We start from the raw sequence: 23143 nt of genomic DNA on the forward strand, positions 1-23143 counted from the left end.
GGCACGTATCCCTTAATTATACTTTAAACCAAGAACAAAGGTCGCGTATAGGCTCTCAGCAAAAAGCAACCACCTAGTCACTGTATGTTCTGTAAACAACTCCCATCACTTCGACAATTACCAGTAGACCTTTAGACTTATGCATCTCTTGGCCCCTTTCATATTGGAAAAACATCATTAGAACAGATTAAAACTGCTATTTCAGTCAGACTGTTTATCTAATGCTTGAAGAAAATGCATACCTGCAATTCTCCCCTTCAAAACAAATGATAAAATCAACTGTTACTTCAGACTCTTAATGCTGGAAGAAAATATTCTCTCTAATCAGAGGCTACTAAGTCTACTCGTTCTTCTATTAAAACTATGTATTTGCATAATCACAGAACTGTTTCAAAGAAATGCTGCAGTCGTATGTGTTCAGATACGCTGGATGAGATGAAATACCTTTAATAAGAAAAAAGGTACATGAAGTATAGTTTTACAATTAACATCTGCTTTATCTTCTTTTTTTTTTTGGTAGGATGGCATTTAAGCCACATACATCTATCAGAGCCCTTTATCTCACAATGCCGTTTTCCCCTGGAGCGTTCATGTCTCACTTCAATAAAATATCAGCACACAAGGGCCTGAAACCGGCTTCACCTGCAGCAGAGACAACTCCCAGACTATCAATTTGTAAAAGCATTGGAAAAGCAGCAAGAACAATATTGACAGATGGGCTCTCCCACACTTTCCCTGTAAAAGCCTCTGCTCTGGCATCACCTTCCCCACAAATTAGCCTTTGGGGAGCTGTTGGATAATGATCCATTTCAGTCTTTCAGACCTCAAAAAAGTGGGCATTGGGTATTTCAAGTTTTGGGGTGGAGGGAGTTTATTGGGATTTTTTTCCCCCCATCCGGTAAATTAAACTTTGACTCACGCTTTCAGGAAAATGTAAACCTAGCCATCAGCATAATTCACTTTTTTCTCTAGAACTTCAATAACATTTGGGGTTTTTACTCATCGTGTTAGATGTTCAGAGCTGTCTCCAGAACTCTGAAGCTCCAGCCCATGGGTGATGCTCATCCACAACAGGCACTTGGGTGTTTGGCCACTGAAGCTTTGACAAGTGTGGGGACTGCAGTGTCACCAAGTCTACTCTTTATTTTAAATTGCTTTCATCTCATTTGCACTCCTCTGTATTTCTGAAGTAACAGACAATACTTTCGGGTCTTCTTGCAAAGAGGCCCCGCTGTAGTGGTAAAACACTAAGGACAAAAGTGAAACAATAAAATACCAACTCGGTTGAACAAGACATTGGCTACCCTACTTCCACTTCCCAAGAGGAAGCCAGGGTTCTACTCTGTGAACAGAGCCATCCGCTCCCACCTTATCTATGGACCGTGGTTTTAACCTTGAGCCAGCGTTTCTAAACTGAGGGTTCACATGGAACAGCAATGGGCTCTCCTGACCTCAGGACACTGGTGTCCTCAGAAGCAGTAGGTGTATCAGGTCCGTTGTCATTACCAGGCGTGTATAATTACTGCTATTACCAGCAGCCAGGGAACGGCTGCAAGGCACCTACTCTTCAAAGAGAAAAATGCAGCAGAGATTATTTCAGCAACTGTAAATACTTCACCATCTGCAGAATCATTGGAATTAAACAATAATTTTGAAAATGCCCATTTATTCCTCCCTGACCACAGCACGCACACAGGCACCTACGCTGACCGTAGCGCCTTGGTACCCTCAGCGTCTCCATACCTGCGGTCTGATCGACGTGCCACACAAAGCAAATACAAAGAAATTCAGACAGAGGCATGCTCATGGGTGGAGCACACATGAAAACAAACAATAAGTCAACCAACTGTTATTTTTATCCGTATGTAAACACTAGCACACAGAGAAAGTAAATCGCCTGCCCTGCTCTTGCTGTAAGACCGCAAGATAAAATACTTTGCATCGCAAAGGAAAATAAATTTCTTAAGAGCCCTGCTGAAAATCTGAGCTCCGCATGGAAGGTGAGCTGGAGCAAAACGGAGTGTAAGATATCCAGTCGTGCAAAGGGCTCCTGCAGATACAATGCATTCCGATCAATTAGGCCATTGTATAAAGGACACAGCTGCCAACGTCTGCTCTGATGCCAGGATGCAGCAGAGGGTTTGGAATCAGCACTGGATCTCTAGGCAGCCCTAAGGACTGCTTTGAAAATGTATAGTACCAGGACCAACAAACTTCAGCGTTTTGGAAAAATCCCACTTAAGTGTCCATCCTAGTGGTGGCCACAGCCCCTCCGTGAGCGAGCAGCTCCGTCAGGAGCCGCTCTGCCAGGCCAGGAGGCACTGGAAGACCCTTCCTCCTCATGCTCGGAGGCAGCAGCCAGCAGGGGCTGAGGAAGAGGGTGCTGTGGCGATGGCAGCTCCGGGGACATCCAGAGGGTCAAGTGCTCCTGGACCATGCAGGAGAGTCGCACTCCTGCCACCAACACTAAGCACATGTGTTGCAAAACTGAAATTCAGAGACTCTCTCATGTTTCACGGGTTTCTCCTTTCACTGAACTCACGGCTTGCCCTGATCTGATTCAGCTTTTCAAAGGACAACGAAAATTCCCAACTTCCAAACAAAAAAAGTTGAACAGATCTTTCCGTGCTTCAAAGTAGCTGGTTAAGCTGCAAAGCATTATTCATTCTCCACAGTCGCTGGCCATTGCCATTCCTGTAACAGCGTGATACCCATCTAACACATACAGACACCAATGTGCGTTAATTTAATCCACAGGTCCCTCTGCCCCTGGATAAAGGACTGACTTTAACCCTACACTGCTGCCACAGCGACAAGAAAAGCTCCAGAGGAGAAATGGAAAGAACTTGTTTCTCCACCTGAAAGCACCCATAATTAGTAAGTGATGGATGTCGCTAGTAAAAGTGAATGATGTTTTTCAGGAGCTCTCTCATCTGTAACTGCACTGTTTTCAGATAAAATAACCCTTTCTGTCAGGCAGTGTCAGGAATGTCTACAGCCAATCAGTCACTCTGTTATCCAGCAAAAAATATGACATTCTTGTCATAGCATCTGTAGCATATGTTGTATCAGCCCTTCTTCTTCGTGTATCCCATCATTTAGGCTCTCCAACTCCAGCAACACCAATAATTCGTGCTCTTGAGGTAAACAGATAAATTGAAACTTCCAGAAAACTCAACCCCGTTGCGTGTCAAACAGAAGGGCGTTTGAACAGAACGCCTTTTACAACAGCATAAAATGGCATTTGCCATCTGGAGTTAGTGACTACCAAGTAAGGCTCAGGAGAAAGCCTTGCTCAGCACTCCCGCACACTGCCCGGCAAAGCAGAACCATCACAAGAAACAGCCTAGAAGACAGTCAACGAGATAAGCAGGATCATTTCAGACTTGGACATGATAAAATTCCGCACTGTAACAACTTCATTTATGAGTCTTTAACAAACATAAAAATGAGGAGAACAAATATCTAATGCAATTAACTGAGATTATACATATGGCCTGAAGTCTTTGTACCACTGTGCAAGTGCCAGCCAACACTGGTCCCAGCAGGGAGGATGGGGCAGCTCTGGAACTGTGTGACCCGACAGGCTGTCAGAGCTATCATGGGAAATAACCTTCCGACCGCTGAACCTCAGAACAAGGTGGACTTGTCAGCTTAATGGCACCAGTTCAAAACCAAACCCATCAGCATGATTAAGAAAACGGGGACAGATGAGACCATTAGTCTCTGGGTACGCTTTCTGCAGTCACCTGTCAAGGAGCCTGGCTGTGATTTTAAGTGATTAAATCAGACCTCAACAGAAACATCGGTGTCAATTTCTCAATATTCTAATGCTGAAAAACTATTGCATTGAATTGTTGCTACGGTTCATGCCACAGACCACCCCTCCCAACAGCAATGCACTCCCCTCCTAGGAGTCACCTTACAAAACTTGATAGAGCTTAAGAGAGAATTAACATTTCATTACCTAAGAGCCCTTCTTGATCTTTAAACACAGCCAACGTATATTAATATTTAACCACTGCTTGTTAGAGATTGCGTATCACTATTACAAGACCATAGCTATTACTTTTGCTAAACACTAAGAAGAAAGAGAAGCTGAAGTCACTGATCACATTCTTTCTTTTTATTGTGATGGGAAATAATCAGCTTCTCTGATTACGTATATGTTTATTATATTACAGGGCAACAATCTCCTTCAAGCACCCAATCCAACCCATGTGCTTGATGCAAAGGTCTCTTAAAGGCTATGAATTTAAACACCTGTATCCTAGAAAACAGCCTGGTGCTTCTAACAAAAAAAAAAAATGCTGAAGCACTAAAGAAATTTCAACATTTGATTATGGTGTTTCCTCTTGAAGCCTGATTGAGAAAACAAATGTTCTTATGTTATTAAGAGATGCTACTCAAAGGGAAGCAATCTCAGTAATACCTGGCACTTCTGAACCACTGATTAACATTACCTGGAGGAGTACTGCCCCTGACCTGAGAGTTCTATAGTTAAAAAATTTCATCCTCTAAAGAAAAGGAGATTGGAAGTAGTTATTGAACCTCAGAATAAAGCCTCTAAAGGTCCCTAGTCCAAACCCCTACTCAAAGCAAGGCTAACTCTGAAGTCAGGCTACGTTGTCCAGTGCCTTGCCCAGTTGACTTTCAACTGCCTCCAAAGATGAAAGAGCCACAAGCTCTTTGGACCCTTGTTCCAGTGGTCTTCTGCTCTGAAGCTGAACTTTTAGAATTCCCCTTGCTGCATCCCAAGAACTTTGCCTCTTTTCACTTCCCTGTGCTCCCTCTGGAAGAGTCAGACACCACCGTCACGCCAGCCACCCACCTGGGTGACTGCAGTCAGGCCCTCCCCTCCTCCCCCAGGCTTGGGAAGAACTGCTCCCTTAGCCCCTGCCTGCACACGTCTTGCTCCAGTCCCCAGGCAGCCACACAGTCCTCTGCCCGATTCCCTCCAGGTTTGGGCACCTTTCTTGACTTGTGATGGCCAGCTCAACCTGAGTTACAACTTTGACATAAGCTGGGAGGACCTCCTGTCCATCGCTTGGTCAAGACAGCAAATGATCACTCGGTCTCCTCATCCACAGGCTGATTGGATCCAGCTCCAACCACCTCCACATCTCATCTGTCCTCCAGACCCCAACCACACCTAGGGATGCCCTCAGCCAACCCACACTCCCTGGTGTACCATCCTAGCAGCTGGGCACAGCTCAACTCAGCAGCACTGACCACGGCAGAGCCATTACCTTTAATTACAGTCCTCTTAATACACTCCAGATGGAAGCTGTCCTCTCTGCAGCCATTAGCTTGCGCATAGGTGGTGATCCAGCACACGTCCCAAAGCACTCCTTCACAGCTGTGCAGCTTAGCCACGTCCTCACCATTTTGTATTTCCTTGTTTCAGCTCATTAAGTTACACACTGCAGATTTCCAAATGCTTTTTCAATCTACCGTAGCCATTTAATTCTGAACTCCGCTTCACAATGCTTGAGCCCCTCTCAGTTTGGGCTTACTTGCAGATTTAGTAAGTATTCCCTTGTCCACATCAGTAAAGAGAACAGCAAATAAAGCTCAGCCCAAGACAAACAGGGGTGTATTCACACAATTCCTCATGCCACCCCCCTTTCCCCCCTGATTTTCACAGCAAGTTATAGGTAACTACTCTTCAAACATGGTCTTTAAACAGTTATTTGTTTACTGCATAATTAAATACATATATTTCCCTACCCCACAGAAACGCCACAAGAGGTTATGTCAAAAGTTACTGTAGTGAAAGTAACATCACAGGTACGGCTCCCCCCAGCTTTTATCATCATCTTATCCTCCAGATTCCTAGAAACTGATTAAAAATTTTGTTCCAATTCTCTAAGCATCACAGTTAGATTAACCAGTCTGTAATTCCCTGGATCTCCCTTTTTCAAAGGCAGGCATTGCATTTGCCCTTTTCAGTCCTCCAGGACCTCTCTTGCTCTTCTCAATTTCTAAGAGATGATTGTAAATGGTTCAAAGGTTGCTTGGCTAGTTGCTGATGTACCCTAGGGCAAATTTCATCAGGCTCTGACTATTTGAACACACCTATCTTATCTACTTTTTCTGATCTATCCTTTTCCTCCTCTGCGCTTTACTCCTAACACCTTGCTTAAATTAATTTTAATTAATGTGAAGACACACTCAAGCAGTACAATAACTACATGAAACGCATTTAGTATTTTATCTTCCAGCTATAATGATAGCCAAAAAAACCCAGAGTATTCATCTACCATGACTCTGGCTTTTTAGAGACGCAGAACATTTTAGAAAAGAAACAAAATCAAACCAACCAAACCATATTAAAGACTATATATAGAACCACAGAACAGTTTGGGTTGGAAGGGACCTTAAAGATTATCTAGTTCCAACCCATATGGCTTAGATCAACCCTGAGCTGAGATGTCTGAAGGGAAAATATTAAGAAATATTAATAAATTCCTTGTCTGCAAAGGAAGATTTAAAGAGAAACTTAGCTGCGCTTTAGAAGAAACTAATTTAGTGACTAAACCAGTCTGCTTTGGTTTGGTACATTAAAGCCAACGCTTCCCCAGCAGATAAAATATTAGATAATCAAAAGTATGATTTCCTGTGCCATCGTCTCAGTTTTCCAGCACTGATCATCGCCAGGAGTCGGGTACCGAATTAGACTGACCACTGATCCACACCAGCACAGTCAGCCCCACTCTGCCGCGAACGCGTAACAGGTATCTTGAAGCACATTACGATTTTAGTGCACCCACCTGTTCCAGCTATAATTTACCTTTCATCAACTGGAAATTACCATCCTCATAGCTGAGACATGGCAACTTATTACAGGAGCGCAGCTCGTCTGCTCCTATGCAAAGCAAAACAGACAGCCTTAGATCATCCTCTGTGATTTCTGTTTTGTTTTTCAGCAAAATGAACTAGACAAGGTTGTGCGCTGTTACCACATCCCCACTGAAGCACAGCAACTTCTTAAACTGCTCCATTTCCATCCTCAAAGACACATCAGTCTCTGCTCTGTGATCCCCTAGGCGGAAGATGCAACGTTAATGGAGATTCTGGCTGTCATTCTCAAAAGCAGTTAGTGATTTGAATGCCTCAATTTCTAGTGTACCCAACCTGAAACACTTTAAAAGGTCCAATTTTCAGGAAATGATGAACACTCAAAAACTGCTGGGTGGTGGTTCTCCCCCTCCTTCTCAGTGTTTAAATCCAGAATCCATTTCACTTGATGTTTCCAGCTAGAATATCCTTTTGCAAGACTAATACCCTAGTACTAGTCAAAAAGAAAGGGGAAAAAAATGTTTTCTTTTGCTGGCTATACACTCTTCCACTTAGACAAAGTACAGCCGTCTGCTCTTGAATATGGATCTGTGAGTATTTTCCACAGAATGATACAGTGAAAACATTCTCTCACAAAATACTATAATCAGCTTTCAGTGAAACCTGCTTTACTGGACACAATAACAAAGCTTGATTTCTAACACTGCCAGGTCAAGAAAACCCCACCCATTATTTCCAGCCCATGTATTCTTCTACTTCGTCTTAAAAGAAATGCAACCGTCGGTAATCCCTGTCTTGTTGCTGGAAAAACAGGTCATAACTAGCACAATCGTTGGAAATTATCCTTGAGCTAATGAACAGAAAGGAGGTACGAACAGAGAGAAAAGCCAGACCAGTGAAATACCAATAGTCTCTGCCGCCGTTCCTTATTCTATTAGTGGAAAAATTCAGACTCTATTTTTGTCAGAGGACTTTGGTATCATGCGACTGCTCAGTCACAGCTTGGCAAACCTCATTATTTCAAGCCTCTTTATAAATCCAGAGTTTTGCCTGAGAGTCTGATCGGATGTGTATCCACTCAGTGTGGTGTTGTGCCCGCAGGAACGGCACAGCCGGTGCTCGCGTCCGGCACAGCCCCAGTGCTCCCACAGAAAGCAGCCTCAGGAGCCGGTACAGCCGGTGCGGGCACTGGGAATCCAGGCACAGTCACAGCTGTGTGGGTTTTAATCCACCATCCTCCTGGGCTTTCCTTCAAACCAGAAGTCTAACCAATACTGACTGGTTTCAGCCAAGCCTATGCTGATAGCAGATACAACGAAACCGAGTTAATTAGAGTTAAATGTATCCTCAAAGGCGGTCTCGGTACCAAAACTCCTTATGCACATTAACTTATGTAGCATGTATTTTTAATGAGTTCAGCACTTGTCTCGGGTTTAGAAAACACACACACATGGCGTGGCAGCTATTCAAGCCCATTGCGCCAGAGCGCGAGCAAGTGCTGACTCCGTGGGATGACAGAGTTACGTTGCCAGTTATGGAGATTCTACCCTTATTGCATAACCCTCGGAGAGCTAAATTAATTAAATAGGTAAAGTGACAAAACAAAAGCAACCTACCAATGTGCTGATTATATAATAGAAAAGGAAATGAAAAAAGGACCAGAGGGCTAAATGTTCAATTTTGCAAATATGGTTAAACCTTGTAACTTCTCCAGCTTCTGCTGATGTTGTTTTTAATTTTGAAAACATGTATCTCTGTAGACAGCTAAGATGTACGCCTTCAAAGCAGAAATTAATTTTACTAGTCCCAATTTGGAGCTTTAAACCCCACCCTTCCCTCTCCACACAAATTCTCCAGCTCACGCCACGTGAAAGCAGGTAAATGGCCAGCAGTCGTGCCCTTTGGGCATCGATATATTAAAGTACTCTACTCATTTGTAAGATAAAATGACCTGTAAAGACTCTTAAGTCCAAACAAATATATATATAGCTGTACATAGATAATGCTGAGCTATGCCAATTAATTCAGCCAATGCCCTTTTGAGCCTGTCATTGAAATACAGTCAGAAAATACTGTTCACCATATTACAGTGAAAAGTAAAAGGTAACTCATCATTTTGCATGAATTATTAATATGTTCCAGCCAATGTGGCATTACCACACAATCAAATCACTTTGAATCACAAACTTTGCGACAACTTTTTGTAGAAATGCATAAAGCACTGCAGAAAACCCCTCTTCAATTAGAAGGTGGTATCACATCTTTTTCAAAATGCAAATAAATTGAAAAATAAAAGGATTTAACGAATTAGAGGAGGACAGCGTGACCTGATGACAACTGTTTTATACTGTAAAGTCAGAGCGAAGAGAACTAATCCTGCAGATGTCTCAGTTTTAACTGTGAGTCCAGCGCCCAGCTTCCAGTGGTAACACTGCACGCATACGAACCCCTCAAACCATAATCACACCATTTCCCTACCAACAGCCAGTTCAAATGGAAAACACCAAGTTCGGATTTCTGAATCTTTTCAAGCAATCTTCACTTTAATAAATTTATTAACTTCGGGACTGTAACATTCAAATGGAAACTTTACGTATTTTTGTATATCAAAAGAGCAACCACACAAGTTTAGTCTAAACACATGTCAAGAGACTGCTTCAGGATGCACTGAAGTCTCCAAACTCCTGAAAACTTAATCTGTATTCTGCTAATCTAGGTTACAGTCTATCTTCAGGGGTTCTCCCGTAACATCACTCCTTGATGCTTTAGATTCAGGCTGACATGATTGAAAAGGCTTCCTTTACTTTTTTCTCCTATTCATCCGAACAGCAAACGTACACTTTTTTCCCAGGTTGCCTGACCTTCCTCAGATCAGATGGACTTTATTAAGGAAATTACTTTAAAAGTAAACCCTACAGATAAACCATGACCTAGATCAGGGAGATTCTGCCCAATTTATGTTCAAAAAAAATTGATTTATTTTAATAGACGTTATTGCATGCCACTCAAACTGTGCTTTCAGCCACATTTTGTATGGACCGTTGTCTGTCATCTTTCATTTCCAAAAACCTGACTTTACATTAAGAGTGATGGAAGAACTTCCCAGGGTCAGCTGAAAGCGTACATAACTGCACACACCAGAAAAGAAGCACTACAAAACTGAGAAGCTCTCAAGAACCACTCATTTGCTGAGGAGCAGCACGACCAAGCTGCTGGCTGAGAGCCCGTGTAGCATTGTCACTGCTCTCGGTTCAGTTTTGTCACCACACCGCATCCTCCCGGGGAGGTGACTGCCTCCAACTCAGAACTGCTTTAAGATGCTTCTGAACGCAATATAAAACCACATGCAGATGATTAGTTAAGAAATGTCATCCTAAAGATGACAGTCTCCCATAATTCAGATGTTGTCTGGATTTGCATCTCATCAAGTTAACCCACCGGTGGGATGAGCTCAGCTCTGCTGCCCGCACCACCCTGGTTTCGTGCTGACAACTCCACGGACCATGTGAGGCTGCAAGGGACGGTGCAGCCGGTGAGAAGCATGGGATGTGACCTGGCTGTACCTCCGAGTACTCAGCAACCTCTCACCTCCCTGCTCCTGAGCTGCGGGAGGGAGAGGGACCCACAGTCTTCAAACTCTGCCCTTCCGTGGGCACAGTGGCCCAGAGCTGTTCTGCCCATACGCCCACATGCATCCAAACACAATCTTGCCAACCCCAGGCTCACATCTGAGGAAAACTAAGCACGCAAGGTGACACACCAAGAGGTTCTTCCCTACTCTGCCGTTCCTGTCAAACATGAGGTTTCTGAAACCAGCCCTCCCATTCACACAGTCTTTACATAACCTCTCAGGTGGCACATCCTGAACCTCAGCACCACTGCACCTGCCACTGTCCGACCCGATGTTATCCCTGCCTGGCAGGCTCTATTCCAAAAGGCTTTGAGCCCAAAAGCTCACTAGTAGGCTTTTCTCCGCTCCCCAAGACCACACCAGCAGTACTTACAAACACACGTACACAAAGACATACCTACTGCGAGCACTTCAATCCCCATTCAGTTCCTGGTTTTAGGGAAATCTTGTTTGTTTCAAGCATCAGCATCTTAGCTAATGAGTTTTCGCTTCCCTTCTACCCTCCACAAACACTGGTCTGAGTAATGCATAGACTAATTGACTGTTAAGGTCACTGGCCAGCTCTTTAATTTTATTTAGTACACTTTGCGACAGTTCATGAGTCATGAGGGCTTCATTCTTGGGGACACAAAGACACATAACATACATTAATAAAGAGTATAAACATAACGCGACGTGTGCTGTTTTACAGACTGCAAAATTAGGAAAGATGGCATTAAATATTTCTTCGTGAGGTTATCATTTTAATAATGTCGCTTATTTTAACAGACAAAAATATTTAATTGTCAGAGCCCGCTGGCATCTTCATAATTTGTAATGTTGCTGTAGCTCTAAGAAAACACTGGAAGGAGTAAAAGTCACACTCCAAATACCAACTTGAAGGAAAAGAAGGGCTCAAGGAAGACCTATCTTAAAAATTTCTTGCCTGAAGTGAAAAAAAAAAAAAAAAAGAGACATTTTTCAAGGTGTTACTCATTATATTTGATTTTATGATGTAAATTGTAATTCAGTGCATGCACACGTGTCAGGAACTTTGCAATACTTTTGCAAAGGATCAGCATTGCTAATCAGGCACTGAAATCCAATTTCTGGGAGAATCTGAGATTTCAAAGTTGAACATTTTAGCTGGCTTGGAAAGACCTTTGAAAAATAAAGTTAAACAGTAATTACACATAAATGTGCTTGAGAAACTTTACACCTGTCTTGACATGAATCAGATCTTTGCATGGATGATGAAATTCTTGGCATTGCTTTAGGGGTGGCATTAGCTTAGGCAGGGTAAGAATTCAGCAGCCACAAGCCTAGACAGGTAGGATAAAGGAGTTACTGACTCAAATAAGCACGACAGCTTATCTGTTGAAAGTCTAAACATGTTAATCATTTAACAAACAGATCTGCTGATATTTTTAGAAAGACATTTAACTCATAAGTAACTGTTAAAAAAAGGACAGCAGTAACCCTAATCATATTTTCCACAGGTCCTCCCAGCCCTTTGCAGCTTGTTCCTATTAAAACCCAAGACCAGAAAAGAGAAAATAATCAGAAAAAAAGAGCTAAAGCCAGGTAGCTGGGTTTGGGATGAGGGCAATAAAAGAAGTTGCTGGCAATCAGTGTTTGACTGCTGGCTATGCTACAGACTCCTCCTGTGACCTTTATCTCCCTGTCCCTCAGTTCCCAGTCCATAAAATGAAGGTGATAACATTTCCCTACCTCACAGGAACGTTCTCAGAATAAATCCATAAATGCCTGGGAGACACTGAGACACCACTGTGACAGAGGCCATAAAAATACCTAAGGAAAGAAAGCAAATATAAAAATAAGTGTCATAAGTGACCACAACAGCAGAGACATTCACACATTAAATCTGAAGCACAGGTTAGAACTTCACTTCATGACAAAACCCTCCATCCTGGGTAGGAGGCGGTCAGGTTCAGCATGTATCCCCATTTGGATATTTTTTAAATCATGACAGGAAGAGCCAGTTTCTCCTTTCCTACCTGGACACGACGCCATCGTGATAATCCACCACCACACAAATGCAGACGAGAAAGTGATTTTCTTTACAGATTACCATCTCAAGCCCTCCATGACGAGAACCATGTTGAAGAACCCCAATCACAATAAGAAATCCAATGTACTGACAACCCTCTTTGCCAGTCTTCTGTATCTGATATCTGCTGCAGAACTAAACTCCTGCGGTAGTTAAAAACCTACTAATTTTCAGCCTAAGACTTAATCCTGAACAGCTTTCATCCATTTGTTTTCACGCCAACATTGATCCAGCAGCTTAAACAGCCTTTCCCTATCCCTCAAGTTTATTTTCCTGATGATAAACATGAACTACACCACCTCCCAATCACAACTCCTTTTACCACCACAACAAGCAAGTTCTTGGAGTTTGCTCTCCAACGACTCCCCATCCTTGAGACGACCTACCTCCTCCGTTATCCCACCTCACTGTCTTCTGCCCAGCGGCAGTCTTGTGGCTCGCTGTCACCTTGCGACCAAGCAAAGTAAAGACGTGTTTCTCCAGCATTTCCAGCTGGTAACTCCCCCTCCACCGTCCCCCAGCTCAGAGCAAAAGGTTCTTTCTCCCCATGCCTCCTAAGGTCATGACCCTGCACGCTATCAGCATGGAGATATATCCCACTTCCATCGCTCCAGGTCTCAAGCTCCTTCTGAAAGATATCCTGACCCTTCACAGCCCTGTGTCACCCATCTGTCCTACCTACAGCGCTTTCAGCCCTCGAGGCACAGCTCCACAGCACCTGGGACGTTACAGAGAACACAGACGGTCTCCTCAAAAACACACCTCCTATTTCGAACGTCAACTAAACTCGGCAACCGATGGCTTGAGCTCAATTACACTGTTAGGCATTCTTTAGCGTGAGCCAAATGACTACAGCCCTGAGAAGGATAAGCGATTCAAAATTATGCAAATGCATAGAATGTGTTATTTATAAAGTCTTTATCATTTACAAAGTACTCATTTTGTAAACAGTTTCAGCACTCTGAAAGAGACCGTGACACGGTCTCTGACGGTTGCTGCGTCACGCAGCGACTGCGTCCTTGGTGGGAGAGGGGAGGAACGCCACTGGTTCACTCCAGCTCCAAGGTGGTACACGAGGCTGAGACAGCCTGCCCACCCGCTGCTCCACGGACTTACGGATACCTCCACCTACCCTCTCACACAGGCACTGCTTGGAGTGTCTCTCATATCCCCACAATCTGAGCTGACCAAGACAACAAAAATCCCTTCTTTCGCTTCTGGGGAGAGAGTGCAGTTCGGTTCCTCCTGGCCCAGCTCGTCAGCCGGTCAGAGAAGTGTGGGAGCTGGTAGAAGGGGAATGGCAAGCTCACCCCTTGTGCTGGCAGTCTTCTGCCAGATCAGACTGGGACGTATCAGAAACCTCAGCCAGGGAACCAGAATATACTCACCTTTCCAAGGACTCGGATCCATTTAAATCTGTGCTCTAATAACCTTGACAAACAAATATATTATGCAATTTTATGTTATGCAGCATTGACTTCAGTGACTCTGTAGCAGTGCTTACTCTACTATATTTACTTCTGGCACACGCTGGCAGCATTCGCTGGAGTCATTCAGAGTGTATTCCCGTTTTAAACCTGGAGGTCTTCCCTGCCAACATCTACGCACAATGCTCCTCAATATCCTTTTCATAACTTTGACTATGTCGTCCTTCTTTCTTCTTCCCCTGCACGCTCCCTTCTCTCCAACATCATAATTCCCGCTCCCACCCTTTCTTCTCATAAAGGGTCCAAATTTCTACCCCAGCATCTCTCCCCCTCAGTGCCAGGTCACCACCTCTCACCTTCAGCTGTCCCACACTGTCATTCTCCATCCCTCAGGATGGGATTTTAGAGGAGCATCCTGGCACCTGCCACCAGGCTCCCCAGGATTTGAGGAATGACCTCTTTTTAGACATGCATACATCCACCTTGATGCCAACGATCAAGATACACACACGAACACTAAAATGAACAGAAGACAGATTATAGCAGTCGGTTTTATCCCTTGCCCCACAACTAACATAAGGAACATTTTGGTACTGTCTCTTTCCACTCTTCTTCGTCAGCTGGTCTTTGTTGCAAGAATGGTAACCACATCTGAGTGGAATCTCTCCAGCAGTAAGTGGTTTGTGAAATCCCAGGACACACTGCATACAGAGAAGGATACTTAAGCTACTTAAATGGCAACCGTCTATTAAATGCATAAAAATGCTTGAAATTTCTGTAAGCTGACAATTCAAATTAATATCCTCCCTTAAATGTATCAGTCTCTGCTGCTAATTGTTATATTGATTTTTATGCATTTCCTTTTAATTTATTCTTTGGAAATGCTAAGGAGTTTCATATTGTTCTAACACGCAGAGTTGCAGTCCGCGTGCATGCACGGATTTCACTAGAGACTCTTTTCTCCCAAAAGCTTAAGTAAGGTCTACATTTACTTAGGAGGGGCAGTTCAAGCCAACTATTCTCAGCTACACCACAGCGGCACGACTGCTATTAAAAAAAAGGGAAACACACCTCTACCCTGAAAACAGAGATAGAGTGTAAAGAATTTTAACATGAGGGTAGAAAATACTCTCAGTCGTACCAAGCGCTATTTAATCAGCAATTTAAGACCCCTGGAAGCCCCTCACCACAAAAAGTCCTGTGCAAACCGAAGTGATGGCTTACATTCTGAATTTCTTTGCATCCGTTTGTCTGACGTGAGTATTTAAACTTGTACGCTGATTCAGTTTTGGATGTCATAGCCAACTTTATAAAACAGATGTTCTCTTTATACAGAGAGAGGGCATATAAGCATTAGGCATTTGCTGTTTAGGATTAAACATTAACAGGAAAATTTAATCAGCGGTGACGAAAGTGGTAATGGCAGTTCACTGGAGATAACCTCCTCTGAAGCATGCTGCAGTCTCCATCATGCTAATTTAGGTTGTTAAAGCCTAAGGTGACTGAAGAGAGACCATACCAATCGGATTTTAGCAGGCTAAATTACACCTTCCCCCTTTAAAACAAATAATTCCCAAAACACACCCACCTCCCCCCTCTCCCCCGAGCTAAACTCTAGCCCAGTAAGAGCAGCAGAGACGCTACCCAGAGCTTCCTGGCCAAAGGCAATGCTGCACATCCCCCTGCAGCACCCTGGAACAAGGGCTCAGCACCTCCAGCTGCACCCACACACCTCTGCCACCAAAAGCACAACCACTACCAGCACAGGTTTTGCCAGTTTCCACGTATTGAGCCCAAAAGAATATTTTGCGAAACTCTTCAAAGTTGCTTTTCCCATCTATGTTGACTGCATCTACCAATCAGACAATACCAGTAGCCATGAGAATTCCATGCAGCACTGTCAATAGCAAGGAGTTTCTTGTTTCTTAGTAAGCTTCCATGCTGGCTGACACAGCACGAGGCACCGCAAGAAGCCAAGAAAAGCAGCAACTTATGAAAAGAAAATGCAAAATGTGAAAAACCTGTATTGCAAGGTTAGCTGCCTGGGCACAGCTTTAACAGAGCTCCACAAATACCTCATTCTAACACTGACAGAGGTTAAAAACCTATTATCTTACCCAAACGATGGTGTGAACATATGTTCAATCGAACACCCCGCCCCACCAAGCTACAAAGTAGATTCTGCTCTTTCGGTTCCACAAACACAAACCACAGGGAGCATTTTAAATGAAAGCATTATGAAGATTACATTAGGCAAGTTTGATCTACTGTAAAACACTCGCACACAACATTAGGAGGGAGAACAACCATTAACACCTGCTTTCTCTTCAAACACAGCATCATCTCTGTGCATGGCTTGGCTCTCAATGGGATGGAATCTCAAGCTAAATTGCATGGCTTACTCCACCAGCAAAGGATACTTAAAATGTTTGGGACCTAGTGGCCCAAACTGATATCAACCTAGTGAGAATATGCTTCTAAAAGCATATATTCTGCTGAGCTGCTCAGTTGGCTGGTGCCCCACAGCACGGCTCCATGCCGCGAAGTTTTCACCCCAGTATGAAACGTTGTGACAAAAGAGGAGACTTGGCAACTGGAAAAGGATTACATGATCCAAGCAGTGTTGAAAGTAATCATAATACACATTCACAGGCAGACTGATTTGTTGTCTTACCAATAGCGCATTGTTATTCACAAATATTAATTAGTTTCTAAATAGCACCTGTTACTTAGCCCGCCCCTCCGCTGCATGCCATGAGGCTCCCTGCCTGTGGAAGCTTGCACGCTGCTCAGAGATTTAATGATGTTTCAGCTTCCACGGCTCACTCGCCTACCGGAAGGAGAGGCAGGGAATAACTACTTACTTATGTCTTTTCTCTGCCGACCTCTCTGGAGGATGAAACGAGCAGCTTTAATGGCCTCTGAAGGGAGCCCGGTCCAGCCTGTCTCAGATGGGAAGGATGACGACTGCACTAGCAGGTCTTTGGAGTGGAGAATCGTTTTAAAGATCCAGACTTCAAAGATCTCAACGAGGGGAGAGTTCAAGCTCAAACACTCTCCCCACTGGAGGGAGGAGAGCTTCTAATGCAATCACTAGCATTTCCAGCGATCCCTCACACTTTAGACAGAGCTGAGGCAACCAGGAATTGCCTGTCACATCCTACCGTATAAATAAATCTCCTTCTTCCAGGAGGAAAGCTGTTACAAGCCTAAGCAATTTTCTTTGGATTTCTTTAGATCACTTCCTCAAAGGATCTCGCTGAAGGTAAGAGACAGTCAATGCCAGGTACACAGGATTCCTCCTCCCCGTGAGCAAGTCAAACATGTTCCCTCCTCCTCCTAATTATACGCATCACCCGTAAGATGAGAAAGTTGGGCAGAACACTGATAAAATACAGGAGTTGGTAAGCACACTTAAGGCTGATGAAGTGACACAGAAGAATGACTAAGTACTGCCTTGGTCTCCCACGAACCCTCTGATGTAAGAGCCCTCAGACCTCTGAAACACATTCACCCCGCTCGCTGTCAAGAGGGATGACGAGGGAGGATGAGCTCTTCTTGGTGAATTCAAATACAAATGATAAAAGGAATGGGACTAACTCCTTGAGTCCAGGCTCACACCTAGCACCACTGGAAGAGATGAACCTGAAGCATCCTCCTCACAGATGCCAGCCAAAGGACTCGAACTCCAAAACCCAGCATTTGGCACATCCGTTGCCTTAGGAAGCAGCGCTGCCTTTTCAGTGCAGATGCTGTTAACCCACAGCTGATAGACTTGATGCCAAGGCACACCGTACACTTCCCAAGGAAGAGATACAACCTCTTAATACACCTTTCTACAACACCAGATTTGTCTTACCAGGCACACAGCATGATTTCACTGCTATGGTCCAACTTGAATATTTCTTAACAGCTTTTTTAAGATCTTATGCATCATGCCAGATGCTCTACAACACAGTTACAGAGTAGAACAATAAATAAATAACAGGTCTAAGGTGAAAAAACAGCAGTTTTTGTGGGTAAAATGTTAGCCACAGGACAATTTAACCTTGTCCTTAGTTAAATACAGAATGTGGCCAAGGCTCGATATCCTAAAACTCCTAATAGAAAAAAAAAATCTCTGCAACAGTCCCTGCAGATGGCAAAAACCCAGGACAGTCAGAATGTTCTGAGCGTTTGGTTAGCCTCATGTTCACGTTCCTAAGCTTATAAAGGTGGGAGGGCAAGAAGCATGCAAAAATGTCTAATGTCATTTTCTCGGTGACTGACAAACATGGTGCTGAATTTCCTAAGGACCTGAATAGTGGAAGCCGAAGTTAAGCTTCACTAGAGCTATATTTAGCTCTGCACAGATACAGATTAGGAAACACCTTCCTCCCAGTTACTAATGCAATGTGACAGGAAACAATTATTTGCTCAGTGTCTAATGTTACCTTTGGTGAATATCAGGCTTGCAGAAATTGTACATTGTATAATAAAGAAAACCAAGCTGATATTCTGCAAACTGCTGAGAAAACTCACTTGAGAAGATGAAGAAACATTTGATTTGTACATGTCTGAGCTACGCTGGTCTTAGCCACACAGACAGAGTTAGTGTTGAGGTCTCTTCTGCTTTGATACTAAACTACAAAGCGAGTTTGTTTTTCAAATAGTACAATAATTCATTCAAGAACTTCGTGGATATCCAAAGAATATCACAGTTTCTCCAAAGTGTAAAAAAAAAAAGAGCTGGGCAGAAGAACAGAACAATTAAAAAAGCCCAATCCATCTTTAATGATTTCAAGTGTCAGTTTATCTCTATGGAAAATGCAGTACAGGGTCACAAGGGAGCTCTCAGCTCAGCAATCATTTCAGACTTCAATGTCTACCAAACACAAAAGACAACAAAATGCACGATTCAAATGAAGGGCTAGTTAGACCGTGGAGAACCAAGCCATGATTGTATAGAGGAATCCCACGTGCTTCAGCAGGGCTCAAAAGGGCTGCACTCAAACAATCCCAGGCATGCAGCTGAGAAGAAACCCTGCCCACTGCAGCAAGAACGCCAACTAACAGGCTTGGAGTTTCCAAGCCTTCTAACACAGCATCCTTACACGCTGAGCAAGTTCGAAAGCATACAACACTGTGGCAGAAACAACACGTCTTTTCTTTTGCCACCCCTGCGCAAATATTTACGAGGCCCTTTACCACACTGAGTCATGAGTATTTCTAGAGCTGGAGGATCTAGCATTTCATTCTTGGCTTAAGTGATAAAGACTCAGTATAACTAGGGAGATGCACTAAGTATCTGCGTCCTGATGTGCTGGTGGCCCTTCCAGTTGCAACCCCCTTTGAGACAGAAGGCAGATGAGCCCCATCCGAAAGACCACCAACACCCCAGAGTGACTTAGCCAAAGCAGGACTACTAAATAAATACACCTCTTGCCTAATCTTCCACAGCTTTCTTCCGGAAAAAAAGAGGAAAGGAGATGATAAACATTTACTTTCTTGCTAGTGTTTTGTGAAAGATTATCTATTATTTTAGCAGGAGATTCTCGGTAGCAGGTTGAACATAGAAACACGAATTCTGGGCGTAAAGCAAACAAACCTCCCGAAACATTTCCTAAGACAATCCAATTCTGAACACTCTCTCATATTCACAGTGCCAAGCATGACTAATTTTGATGAATAAGTTACTAGGATTTCCACGGAGAAATGACACCTGCACTACTCCCACCTGCATGAGATCTAGGAACACTGTTTATATGCTTTTTCTTCTTCCGTGGCGAGGGAAAAATTCATTCCCCAAAAGCCTATAAGGTTAAGCGTATCAAAACTTCTCATACGAGCTCACCAGCAGCCATATCTGCAAACCAACAATGCCGGTTTAACTGTATCCTTGCACCCACCTAGGATTTTCGGTAGGCATTTTGCCTTGGGGAACTTCAAGGTTTGACCAGGAATTTAACTCCTGATGCCCAAAAGGTCCCTGTCTGTTTTACTTGCTGCATTTTTACTGTAACAAGGTAACTCCCACAGTGCTTTCTATATTGGTGAGAAAACCAGTGTTGAAGTCAAAGACTTATTTTATCTACACTGGAGGGAGGGGGACTACATTTCTTTCAGATACGTCCAACTACCACGTTACCGTGTTATCCAAGCACAGTTGAACCTCCCACTTCATCCCCAATACTGCCAAGAGAGCAGGAACAATCGCTAATCTGCATTGCAGGAGTAGAAGGGCATGTCAAAATGTAGCCCACAGCTCTTGCTGAGCACCGAAGGGCAGCAGCTACGTCATCTTATTCTCAGATGTGCCAGATTAAAGGCTTTTCTCTATTTCAGCGGTACTGACGCAGCCAGACTGATAGACCAATACAGGCACAAACCTGATAAAACAAGATGCAACCGAAGCTCTTCATGCAGCCGATGAAATATCAATGTATTTTCTTGCTGTTCTCACGTTATTCCTGTACACACATCACTACAGCAATGCTCCCGGTGACTAAACAGGAAACTCTGCCAAACTTTGTCAAAGAAACCTGACTGGACTTTCAGCAGTCAGGTACACGTAGGCCACGCTGACCTTCTAGTTGCCTAGAAGCTTTTATTAAGTTATTATATGAAACTATACTTCTTGGCTGTTCTCTGAAAAGAGAGGACACAAAGCCAGGAACAAGACGAACAATTTCCCCAAAACAGACTCATTTTCACCAGAAATCTCCCTTTGCACCTTTTCTCCCACTCCCCCAAAGACTCATCCACTTACCCTCTTCATCACAACGCCAAAATAATCAGGAGGAAAAGTAGGAAACTCTTTTCTGATAGGGGTTGCCACATAGCACCTCCTCTCCCCCTCAAAGAATATTGAGCTTTTAAACAAATGCATCGTGTGAATGCAGTCTCTAAGAACTTAACAGAGGTTTAATGAATGAGGAGACGAGGATGACAGGCATACAAATTACCATTAGCTACTGAGTAATCAAAGGGATAAAGACACGTTTTAGGAATTAAGAGTAGCTAATTATTAGGAATTAGGATTAGAGTTATTCTTTTTTAAGAACAAAATAACTACTACACATCAGCCTACTGTGTTTTTTCTTGCACGTACGGTATCTGACACCGAATATGATGCTCTTGTTTCATCCAAAGCATCCATTCCCTCATCAGCCACACCAAACTTGGAGTCTGCCAAGGGTAAATCCAAAGGAATGTTTCATTCTATACATAAGATCTCAAAATCCCATCTTCCCACATGGTATAAGCCACGGTAACGCTGCTGTCCAAGAAAAACCCATGCTGATACGTGGCTAGCTTGGAAAAGAGGAAAGGATCAGAACACTGTTACCGCTGCTTTGACCATGATAAGCTAGAAAGAAGCACTCTCCAAGCACTGCTCAGAGGTTTACCACCTCCTCTTTTGCAAGATTTTACTCCACATCAGGCAGACTCCTGTACAGAACTGACTTGAAGGGAGCCTAGAGGATTCAGAAGTTTCTTAAAGCAAGAGAAGACTACACTGGTATCTTGTCAAGAACAGAAGAGCAGAACACCTCTCGCATAAGGGTACAGAAGTGAATCTGAGATAATAAAGCATCCAAACAACTACACTACTACACGAACTGATACAACAGACAGTATGAAGTTGGGACTAGGGCTGTTCTTTGAGGATTAGCAGCTCTCAGCCTCCTTTGGTTGCCCAGTGGCTTACTCCACAGGATGGTACACTCTTACCGTAATGGAAAAGAGACTTTGGTGTTATGTGAATCAGACATTGCAGAATTAATGTGAAAATATACAAAGGAAAAGTTTGTTTCTTTTTCATCCATCGCAATGCGTTGCATCACTCTACCGCAACAGGATAATCTTCAAGTGGCATTAACATCTTGCTACAGCATAAATCCAAGAAAAGCAATAAATAGCACGAAGGAAGATTTCAGAGGAACTATTAAATCAAGTTCACATTAGTGTTGCCTGACCTGTGTCCTCTACCACACTGAAAAGCTGATGTTTATCTGTCTCTCTACAAGGCTTTGACACAAAGCCCGGAGATCTGTAAGAATGCATTAAAATCGGACAATTAGCAGCAACAGCCAAACTTTTTTTCGTTACCCCTCCTTTAAGAGGGTAAGAAAGAATTGGAAATGAAATAGCATCAATCTGCATCAACCTAAAAGGTTTGCTGCTCAACAGGAACAACACTGCTGTGCCAAATGAGCGGGAATTGCAATAATCATTCAGACCGGAACATCCAATCCGTGTCAACGGAGTAAAGGTGAGCTGTGGCTTAAAAACAAAACGCATGTCCGAGGGTGGAAACAGATGAACCCACTTACTACATCACACACCCATTAGTACATTCCATCTGTTATAAATGCATAATAAATGTGGATGGATATACTCACAAAATCTCGACAACCATATTTATAAAACAAAGAAACAGCTTTCCCAACTCCCATACCAGAATTATCATGAGCTATAATCCCCAGTGAGTGATCTGCTATAACAGAAAGTATTAAAATAAAGAGCACTTTAAAAAGTTATTTACAATACAAACACTATTTTTGCTTAGGAAAATAAGCCAAAATCCTGTCTCAGAGCTGCCTCTATTTCAATTTTATATAAACGAATAAAGCACCAAAAGAAGAGAATATACTGATAATAGTAAACTAAATGCATTGCATATCCATTTTGCGCTACAATTCTGCCTTTATACCATCGTGCACTGAAATATTTGTGTCTTCTGAAATTCACACAAAATTGAACAGGACAGCAAATGTAACCAGCGCATTACAATATGGATTTCCACATTAATTATAAAGGCTATATCAGCACTACATATTTAGAAGTATATGAACAGCACCAAACAGTACAGCAGCCACAATGACCAACATTGGATAGGCAGAGTTCTTATTTCTGCTAATCACAAATAGAAGAAATTCTAATTTCTTGTAATCCTATAATGTCCTTCTACAAGTGACACTGAATAAAAGCAACTCTGACACATTAATTTGTCTTTTCATATTGTTCAAGGTGTTTTTCTTCGAGAAATAAAGTACTTACTTTTAACATATACTTAAATAATGTCTTGAAGTACTTCATAAAAATTAGTTTTATGTTTCTAAAGCATCACAACATATTTTATGTATTAATAAACAAGCATAACATTTAAACGAATTTATACATCAAAATTATCCAAAATTTAATACACATTCAAAACCCACCACATTTCCTTCTCTTGCCTTCAAGAGGCAA

At 43.0% G+C, this 23143-nt stretch overlaps 1 protein-coding gene across 19 annotated transcripts in view; it reads right to left on the reverse strand.

Moving 5' to 3' along the window:
• The window catches only part of PTPRF (protein tyrosine phosphatase receptor type F), a 405229-nt gene that overhangs the window by 296549 nt on the left and 85537 nt on the right, over positions 1-23143 (reverse strand). For 17 of the 19 annotated variants that reach the window (XM_054072544.1, XM_054072564.1, XM_054072558.1 and 14 more), the window contains exon 2: positions 12143-12223. The exons of 1 other annotated variant lie outside the window; for it this stretch is intronic. The gene's annotated coding sequence lies outside the window, so the exon portion shown is untranslated. Of the gene's footprint in view, positions 1-12142; positions 12224-16773; positions 16972-23143 lie in introns of those variants that run through there. One more of the 19 variants, XM_054072545.1, reaches the window with a different exon arrangement.

Source organism: Cuculus canorus, chromosome 8 (genome assembly GCF_017976375.1).
Source record: "Cuculus canorus isolate bCucCan1 chromosome 8, bCucCan1.pri, whole genome shotgun sequence".
In the NCBI taxonomy this organism is placed as follows: Eukaryota; Metazoa; Chordata; class Aves; order Cuculiformes; family Cuculidae; genus Cuculus; species Cuculus canorus.